This window comes from Rattus rattus, chromosome 3 (assembly GCF_011064425.1).
Source record: "Rattus rattus isolate New Zealand chromosome 3, Rrattus_CSIRO_v1, whole genome shotgun sequence".
In the NCBI taxonomy this organism is placed as follows: domain Eukaryota; kingdom Metazoa; phylum Chordata; class Mammalia; order Rodentia; family Muridae; genus Rattus; species Rattus rattus.
The window spans coordinates 35,553,558-35,562,038 of record NC_046156.1 but is presented as its reverse complement, the minus strand read 5'-3'; the positions used below and the strand labels follow the sequence as shown (position 1 = coordinate 35,562,038).

The following is an 8,481-nucleotide window of genomic DNA, read 5'->3' as shown; positions in this document are numbered from 1 at the left end:
CCTCCTCTTGACAGAAATAAAATGACCGGCTCATTTGGTCATCCTCTATGTTTCTGTGCATGGCTACCTTTAATATTTTGAAAGTTTTAGGCTATTTATGGTCTGTAGTTGCATGCTCTAACAGTAAAACACAGTCAGCCATATTTCTTCAATGTGTTATTTTATTTTTTAAGCATTGTTTTATTTTAATGACTGATCCATGTGGGGCCACTGCCAGGTCACTATGTACAGACACGAGGGGAGCTTTATTTCTTGGTCTCTTCCTCCTTGGAGAGAGTTGTGATGATCTCTTCCTTCTTGGTCTGGAGGTGCTCCTCCCGGTGCTTTCATGCTTCCTTGGTCTTAGACCTGCGATACTCAGCCTGGTCAGCCAGTAGCTTGTTGGGGGCCTGGTCTGCGTTCAGTTTGTGGATCTGCTCCATGAGAATCCGCTTGTTTTTCAATACTTTTCCTTTGACCTTCAGGTACAGGCTGTGACATATGCCGGTCAATCTTCTTAGATTCTCGGTATCTCCTGAGAAGCCGGGGCAGGATCCTCATCCTTCTCATGCAGGTCACCTTCTCAGATCCGAGAGTTGGCAGTGCCCCTCCTCTTATCTATGCCCATGTGACTGCCCTTCCATCAGCCAAGGTGCTTTTCTGGCAGCGAGCCTGGTAATGGCCAGTCACAAGCTTCCAGATGATCAGCCCATCTTTGATCTGCTGACAGGAGTTGCTATTGGCGATTTTGTTGGTCTCACTGGGGTCCAACCAGACCTTTTTACCACAGCAGAGGACACTAGAGGCAAGCCTCTTCTGTAGCCTGAGCGTATACTCATGGGTGCGGACGCAGCAGCGAAAGGAAAGAGGTTCTCTTCAACTTTTTAAATATATTTAAAATGGCTACCTGGGAATCTTTATAGTTAGACCAAGAGTTGTGCTGTGAAAATGTGTTATCATGAAAATATCTCAAATTTTAAAAGACTAGAATCATTTCTTTACCTCACAGCCAGGTTAACAGTACACCTTGTAGTTACTTAAAACTTAAGAGTGCTATTTGCTGTGTACTTGGTTTGTTGGCTTAACCTGCCTTTCAAAGAATAATGTAAGGACCAGCCTCTCCTGCCTCGGCTTTCCAATGTAACCATCTTTTACAACTTAAGCTGATGCATGTTACATCATAAATTATGTAGTTTCTCAGGAACTCAGACCTAATAGTCAAACCCACACATATTTGAATGTACCATATAGTAAGAGATGCTAAAAACAAAAAGAGACTGAACCAGCGCTATTCAATAGCTACCCCCTCATGGACACTGAACACAGCACAGAGATTATTTGGTGAATGACTGCTTTTCTAGTGTGTGGGAATCAGCTGGAATCATTAAAGTTCCATCTCCCTATAGAGCACTGTTAAAGGTTTCTGTGAGCTTGTCTTGGATCCTGTCTACTCTGATGATTCCTCTACTGTTCAATAAGAGAGAGAGGAAAGCCCTTGTTAAGAATACGTGAGACAGGGTTGGAGAGATGGCTCAGTGGTTAAGAGCACTGACTGCTATTTCAGAGGTCCTGAGTTCAAATCCCAGCAACCACATGGTGGCTCATAGCCATCTGTAATGAGATCTGATACCCTCTTCTGGCCTGCAGCTTTAGATGCAGATATCAAATTTAAAAAAAAAAGAATACATGAGACAGACAGCACAAGGCAGCCTTCAGACATGCATGGAGACGAGATTCAGATTCATATGGATAGACCCTCCTCAGGTTATGATTTTGTTGTTTACTGTGGACAGTATAGGTATTGTTAAATGAATTTTCCAACTCTTTTTTCCTGATTTGTCAAGATTGAGTCTCTCCTCAACCCTTCACTAGGCCACTTTTTTGTCAGAGAGAAAAACTGTTGTTAAGTAATTTATCAGCATTGATCCGTCCAGGGCAGGCACTTACATTCGTAAATTCTCCAGTGTTCCAGGACGTTTATAAATGCACAAATTTCCCAAATAAACACTTCTCAGCCTTTAACGCCAGCCTTCCACCCTATTTACATTGCAATCTGACAGTTGCAAGAGATAGGTGCAAATAATCTTCACTTGCAAATTCTAACTTCCAACTTAGATGCAGGAGTGACAAATACCTTACCCTGGTCTTTATGTATAGACTCTGGTAAGGAGCAGGCGTGGTACTAGCAGTGCACCTTAAAAAGAGGGCCTGCTTTTCTCACTGCATAGCCAGAGACCAGGGCTTCTACCTTGGGGATGTAGTCTAATAGCTGCCTGAAGGCTTCCTGGTATTTTAAAGCTCCTTTGCTCAATACTCATGGCCTAGCTACATATAAACTATTGACTGCTTTCTGAGTTCTGAAACATAGAGTGTCCCCTGGACTAAAGTTTCTGTAAACAAGACGTTGGAGCTGCCTACATCCCCATGCTTGCTAATATCACTGCTTGGTGACAGATTATAAATACAAGTTTCAGATAGATGATATTGATCCCTCTACCATCACCAAATTAAATTAATTATACTAGTATAAAATATTACTTGTACCTGTTTTTTTCCTTTGTTTTTATTTTGTTTTTTTTTGTCTGTTTACATTTTGGTGATTATATAACTGAGATATTTCCATTTACAAAATTACTTTATTGTTAACATTTTTCTTTAGAAAATATCGCCAGCCCACATGCTTACCACTTTCTTTAGCATGTCAAAAGAATCTTCTTGCATATTTTATCACTGAAGACTTATAATGGACGCTGTTATCCCTGTGGACAAAGAGGTTAACGTCTCAAGAAACTGAAGGCCTGAGAAGAGGAGAAGCCCAGATCTGCTTTCTGATGGATGTGTTCACTAGCAGTCACATGAGGCTGGATCTAACTATAACCCATGAGAGTCACTTTGTGCTTCGAATCAGGAAAAATGACGTCATCAGAAAACGTTTTAAAAGGAGACTTTTAATTAGCAGTCCTTCCACTTCCCTCACATATATGGGCTTCACTCCATCAAGACAGGACGCCAGAGGAAACCTGTGTAGCATGGGTTATTTTAAATGGCTACAAGACTCTTTTTCTCTTTAACCAGGACCTTTCTTTTCTTCAGATGGGTGATGTCTTTGATAGAATCGGGTTCTGGGTAGACATGGCTACTCTCTAATATGTGGTAAAGCTACTATCCTAAATGGTTAGGTGTCAGGATAGCAAGTGTGAACACTATACACATCTCAGAGCAGCAGAAGTACAAGAGAACAAAAAAAGTACCATGGGAAAGTACCTTGGGGGAGAGGGAGAGGATAAGCATTTGGAGAAAACATGTAAAAGTGCCTTATACTCAGTGGGTGCTGGAAAGTCTGAGTTTAATCCCCACAAGAATGACAGAAGGACCACAGATATTGTTGTTGTTGTTGTTGTTGCCGTTGTTATTATTTATTTTTACCATCATTCTAAAATTGTCACAGCACCTAACTTGAATACCTACTTAAATTTTCCACAAGTTTTCTTGTCAGGTGCCTGATAGAAATATAAAATTATAAATACCAATCTTCTACCATCAGCAAACAGCAGACACCTAGAGAGAGAGAGAGAGAAGAGAGAGAGAGGAGAGGAGAGAGAGAGAGAGAGAGAGAGAGAGAGAGAGAGAGAGAGAGAGAGAGAGAGAGAGAGAGAGAGAGAGAGAGAGAGAGAGTCTGACAGCAGGCAAGGCCTGTGAGCATGATAAATTAACCACGGTGGCTGCTCTGAGGACATGCACCTGACCTGCTGCATTTCATTGGGATCATGGAAAACCATGCTCCACTTAATTACAGGGGAAAGAAACACACACAGCACTTCAGAAAAATGAGCAGATTCAAAGATTAAAGCAACCAATAAATGCTATTTGTCTTTCTGTTTCTAGTGTCTTAATGTTTGTTGTTGTTGTTGTTATGGTGGTGGTGGTGGTGGTGGTGGTGGTGGTGGTAGTTTCTTTTACATTTTCCAGTTGGAAGACTTCCTGACACCATCACCAACAGCACAGGAACCAAAACTCTTCCCTTTCTGGTTTCTCTGAAGTGTAACAACACTGGTCTTAACCATGTTTTTGTTTGTTTGTTTTTATCTTTTTTTCTTTTCTTCTTTAGGCACTTTCCATACAACATATGATGAAATGCACCTACCAATCTATGAGATTATTTCAATTGTCATCTTAAGGGTTTAGTAAAATTTTATTTATGCATTAGCAGAAGAATTTGAAATTGTAAATGTAAATTATAGAATTAGAAAACATCAAAAGTGCTGTAATCTTTAAATTGAAGTTATTTTTGTTCTCTTTATTTGATAATATCCCCAAACATCTCTTTTTCAACTAAATTTCAGCTATTGTTTTCTTTTTAAGAAAATAAATTAATTAGAAAGAAAAATGTGATACAGAGAGAGAGAGAGAAAGAGAGAGATAAAGAGAGAGAGAGAGAGAGAGAGAGAGAGAGAGAGAGAGGTTGCAGTGTTCTTACAGTGCTCTGAATATTGCTTCCTCTGTCTTCTGTGTCACACATTAGCTCAGCAAATGCACAGGCAACAGCATCTGACCCAGTGTGAACACTTAAAGCTGTCACTGTCTCACATTCTCTGTGTGGCCACATAGAGACCACCTAGCCCAAGAGCAAAGTGCTTGGTAGCTTTTGAGCTATGATTTAGATTTCTTACAAAACTGTACATTTTATTGAGAGACTTGTGACTTTGGTTGAGTTGAATCATTGTGCTTTTCTTCAAAACGCTGATATGGATAGTGTTAAATATGTTCATAAACAATAATGTATAAATATTTTAATAATTACATTTGATATATTTGCTTATTGATACTGCCTATACCTTGTTGGTAAATGTATACTCCTGGCTAAAGAGCAGCCATCATTCTGTGAAAAATGGTTAATATTTTGGCCATCATAGCTTGCTAATAACAAATAAAACTATGATCTAACATAATTATAATAGAACCTGTTCTCTGTTGATTTGATGAAAAGGAGAAGGTGTTTCTCAAAGGTTAGGGATGCTACACCAGCAGAAATATGGGAGATAGTAACTATAAGTAACATCTATGCCTAAAGTCAAACAAGCTATAAGAAAGGAGTCTTAACCCAGAACCCAATGGCTATGACATTAGCCGAAATACCCAGGGAGATAGAACCTGTAGAGACCACCCCCAGTAGACAGGCATGGCCCCCAGTTGAGGGATGGGGCCAACCAACCATCTCAAAATTTTTAACCCAGAGTTGTTTCTGTCTAAAAGAAACACAGGGACAAAAAGTGGAGAAGAGACTGAAGGAAAGGCCAACCAGGGACTTACCCACCTAGGGATCCATCCCATCTGCAGACACCATAGCACTATTGCTGATACCAAGAAATGCTTGCTGACAGAAGCCTGGTACAGCTGTCCCCTGAGAGGCTCTGCCAGCATCTTACTGATACAGATGCAGATACAGACACCATCGGACTGAGCAAAGGGCCCCCATGAAAGAGTTAGGGGAAGGACTGAAGGAGTTGAACGGGATTACAACCCCATAGAAAGAACAACGTCAACTAACAGGACCTCCCAGAACTCCCAGGGACTAAACCACTAACCAAAGAGTATACATGGGTGGATCCATGGCACCAGCTACATATGTAGCAGAGGATTGCCTTATCTGACAATAATGGGAGGGGAGGCCCTTGGTCCTGTGTAGGCTTGATGCCCAGAGAAGGGGGATAGTGGAGCAGTGAAGCGGGAGTGAACGAGTGGGTGGAGGAGGACATCCATTGTCTTGCTCTATCACCTTAGTGACTCTGAAGATAGGAAGGCAGCCATCACTCCCAGCCATCAATCACTGTGGTTGCTGGTGTTCATGGCTTTCCTATGTGTTTTCTATGAATTCAAACTCAGGCCCTCACGTATATGCAGAAGATGGTTCTTACTCACTGAGCCATCTTCCTAGTACTTCATGGAACTGTGGTTTCTTGTTTGATATTTAATAACTCTATTAGTTCTTGTAATGATCCGGCCATCCCTCAATAATATCAATTTATTAAATCAGCTTTAGCACAATTACTGGGTAATTACCCCTAAACTACTTTTTTACACTAGACTGGTTATTTTCCAGCTTACGAATAGTCATTCTGCTTGTGCTGAATTTGCTCCATTATTCTATCCTCAAGGTACTCTTCTTTTGGCCACATGTTCCTGGGTTGGGACACCTTTGGGGGTTTGATATCAAAAAAGCTGCAATCCTATATTTACATTATGATTTATAACAGTTATGAAATAGCAATGAAATAATTTCATGATTGGTTCCAGCGCAACACAAGGAAAGATCTGAAAGGGTCTATGAATTCGAAAGGTTGAGAATCACTGCTTTAAAGAAACCAATTATATAATTGATCTTTGCAAAGTCTTATTTATTTATAGGAAAATTTTTGAACATCTTACATTTACAATATAATTGTATTAACATCTCCATTAACATATAACATTTATATTCAAAGATGAACTCATTGAGCTTTATTTTGATGTTTAATTACAGTTGAAAACAATTTCTCAAAGCCTAAACTTCACAGCTGACTTGATGACAAGCCTCCTTTTGGTTTTGTGTTGAAAAAGCACTGTGTCTTTTAAAAGGTTACTATGTATGTCAAAACTGGAAGAACAAAATAATAGTCTATAAACACTATTTGGTGGAGGTATTTTATATTAAATGTATCACCCTAAGAAAATATCTCTAATATGTGGATGTGTAAAGCATGTTTGATCTTCAATCAGATTCATCTATGTTAGAGAAAAGAAGACTCAGAGATGATTGAAAAAAAAAAAAAACAGGAATCCACAAGCTAATATAGAGAAAGAGGACACCAGCATGATCTATAAGTTGAAGACATAATCATCCATTAGGGTTTTTAGAAGGACAGAAAAATCTCTCATTTCATTAATTTGACACATTAATAATGTCTTAAAAGCAATATTTGGGGGGAGGTGAGAAAGTCTACAATGTAAGATGTAGAAGTTGGGTTAGAGCCAGATTCAGTTGGAAAACCTGAGACTGCATGGCAAACATTTGTGTCACAAATCATATCAAAGCCTTCTGTATTCATCAAGAATATTGTGCCCATGAAGAACTATTTTTACACACACCATAGTTCATCCCATACAAATCTGAAAAGGCTTAGCTTTCCAATTGTTCAGTTAAGAATGAATAAAACTGTGGCTTCATTGACTAGAATGGGGAATAAAAAAGCAGGTCTGTTTTCACAATGCAGAGTGGCTTTAGGACTGTCACCTCAATGAATATTAACACAACTTACTTCCTGTTTTCCTTCAGGATGGGAAAGAATTTTAACATCATTCTTAAAATTATCTATGGACAATACTAATAAAATTCTCCATATATTATTTCAAGTAGAATTTCTTTCAAAGGTTTTTACCCATCATCATTCTAATGAAAATATTCTACTTTGGATTCTGAGCCCCACCTATATAGCATGTGTATAAGGTGTTCCGTGAGTCAGAGCTGGAGGAAAGAGGTTAAAATGCATCCTGTTAGAGTCTGCTGTCTGCAACTAACATCAGTATAAAACCAAATTAGCTTGACTGGTGCATGTCCTGGAATCATGGCTGACCTTGATTTGTGGATGCCCATGATACTTCATTCCCAGAGCTCTGTCATGCAACTCTTGAATGAGATTTGAATATCTCTTTACCTAGATCACACATGTAAAACTTCCTCAAGTTTTATTTTTAAACTGCCTTGGATTTAATTTTGCTATAAGCACAGTCATATAGAAGCAACCCAAACATAAAGGAAACACAAATAAACATTTTTTTCACTGTTCCTTGAGATCTTTTATATCTATCTATATCTGTATTTATATTAATAATTATAGCTGTATCTGCAAAGATATACTGCAAAGTTTCCAATGTAAAGTTTTCCATCTAGTACATGACACTACTTACTGTATTTAGAAAGTCTCCCTTTTTTTAATTTTGAGGATACACACTTAAAGTCAAAGAAATGTAAATATTATTATTTAATACAATAAAGAAAGACGCCGCTGATTTGTTCCCATCCCTAGGTCCTATTTTCATCCATTCGATAATTTTTCATTTAAATTTTGGTATTTTATTCCACATTAGTATGAGAAAAGCAGGCTGTGTGATATTATCATAACATACTTACAAATAAATATACACAACATATAAATAAATTGATATTGCTATATATAGATAATGTTGGGTATGTTGACACTATGACTCACTGTGTTTATTTAATTTATTAATAAAGTTCAAAATATCATGTTAAGATGGCCATCCATTTTGCTTTCGTATTCTGCTATTACAAAATATATTTTATCTTGGATTTACTGAGGCAAATATCTGGAGTTGGCTTATTGAGACAAAGTATAAATATATTCTCTCTGTCTTTCTCCCTACCTCTGTGTGTGTTTGCCTGTGTGTGTGCGTGTGTGTGTGTGTGTGTGTGTGTGTGTGTGTGTGTGTGTGTATTATTCTATG

The 8,481-nt window shown here is 38.5% G+C and overlaps 1 pseudogene; it reads right to left on the bottom strand.

Annotated features, from left to right (window-relative positions):
* Positions 1–245: 245 nt before the first annotated feature.
* LOC116895747 lies at positions 246–6,155 on the bottom strand (annotated as a pseudogene).
* Positions 6,156–8,481: the final 2,326 nt, after the last annotated feature.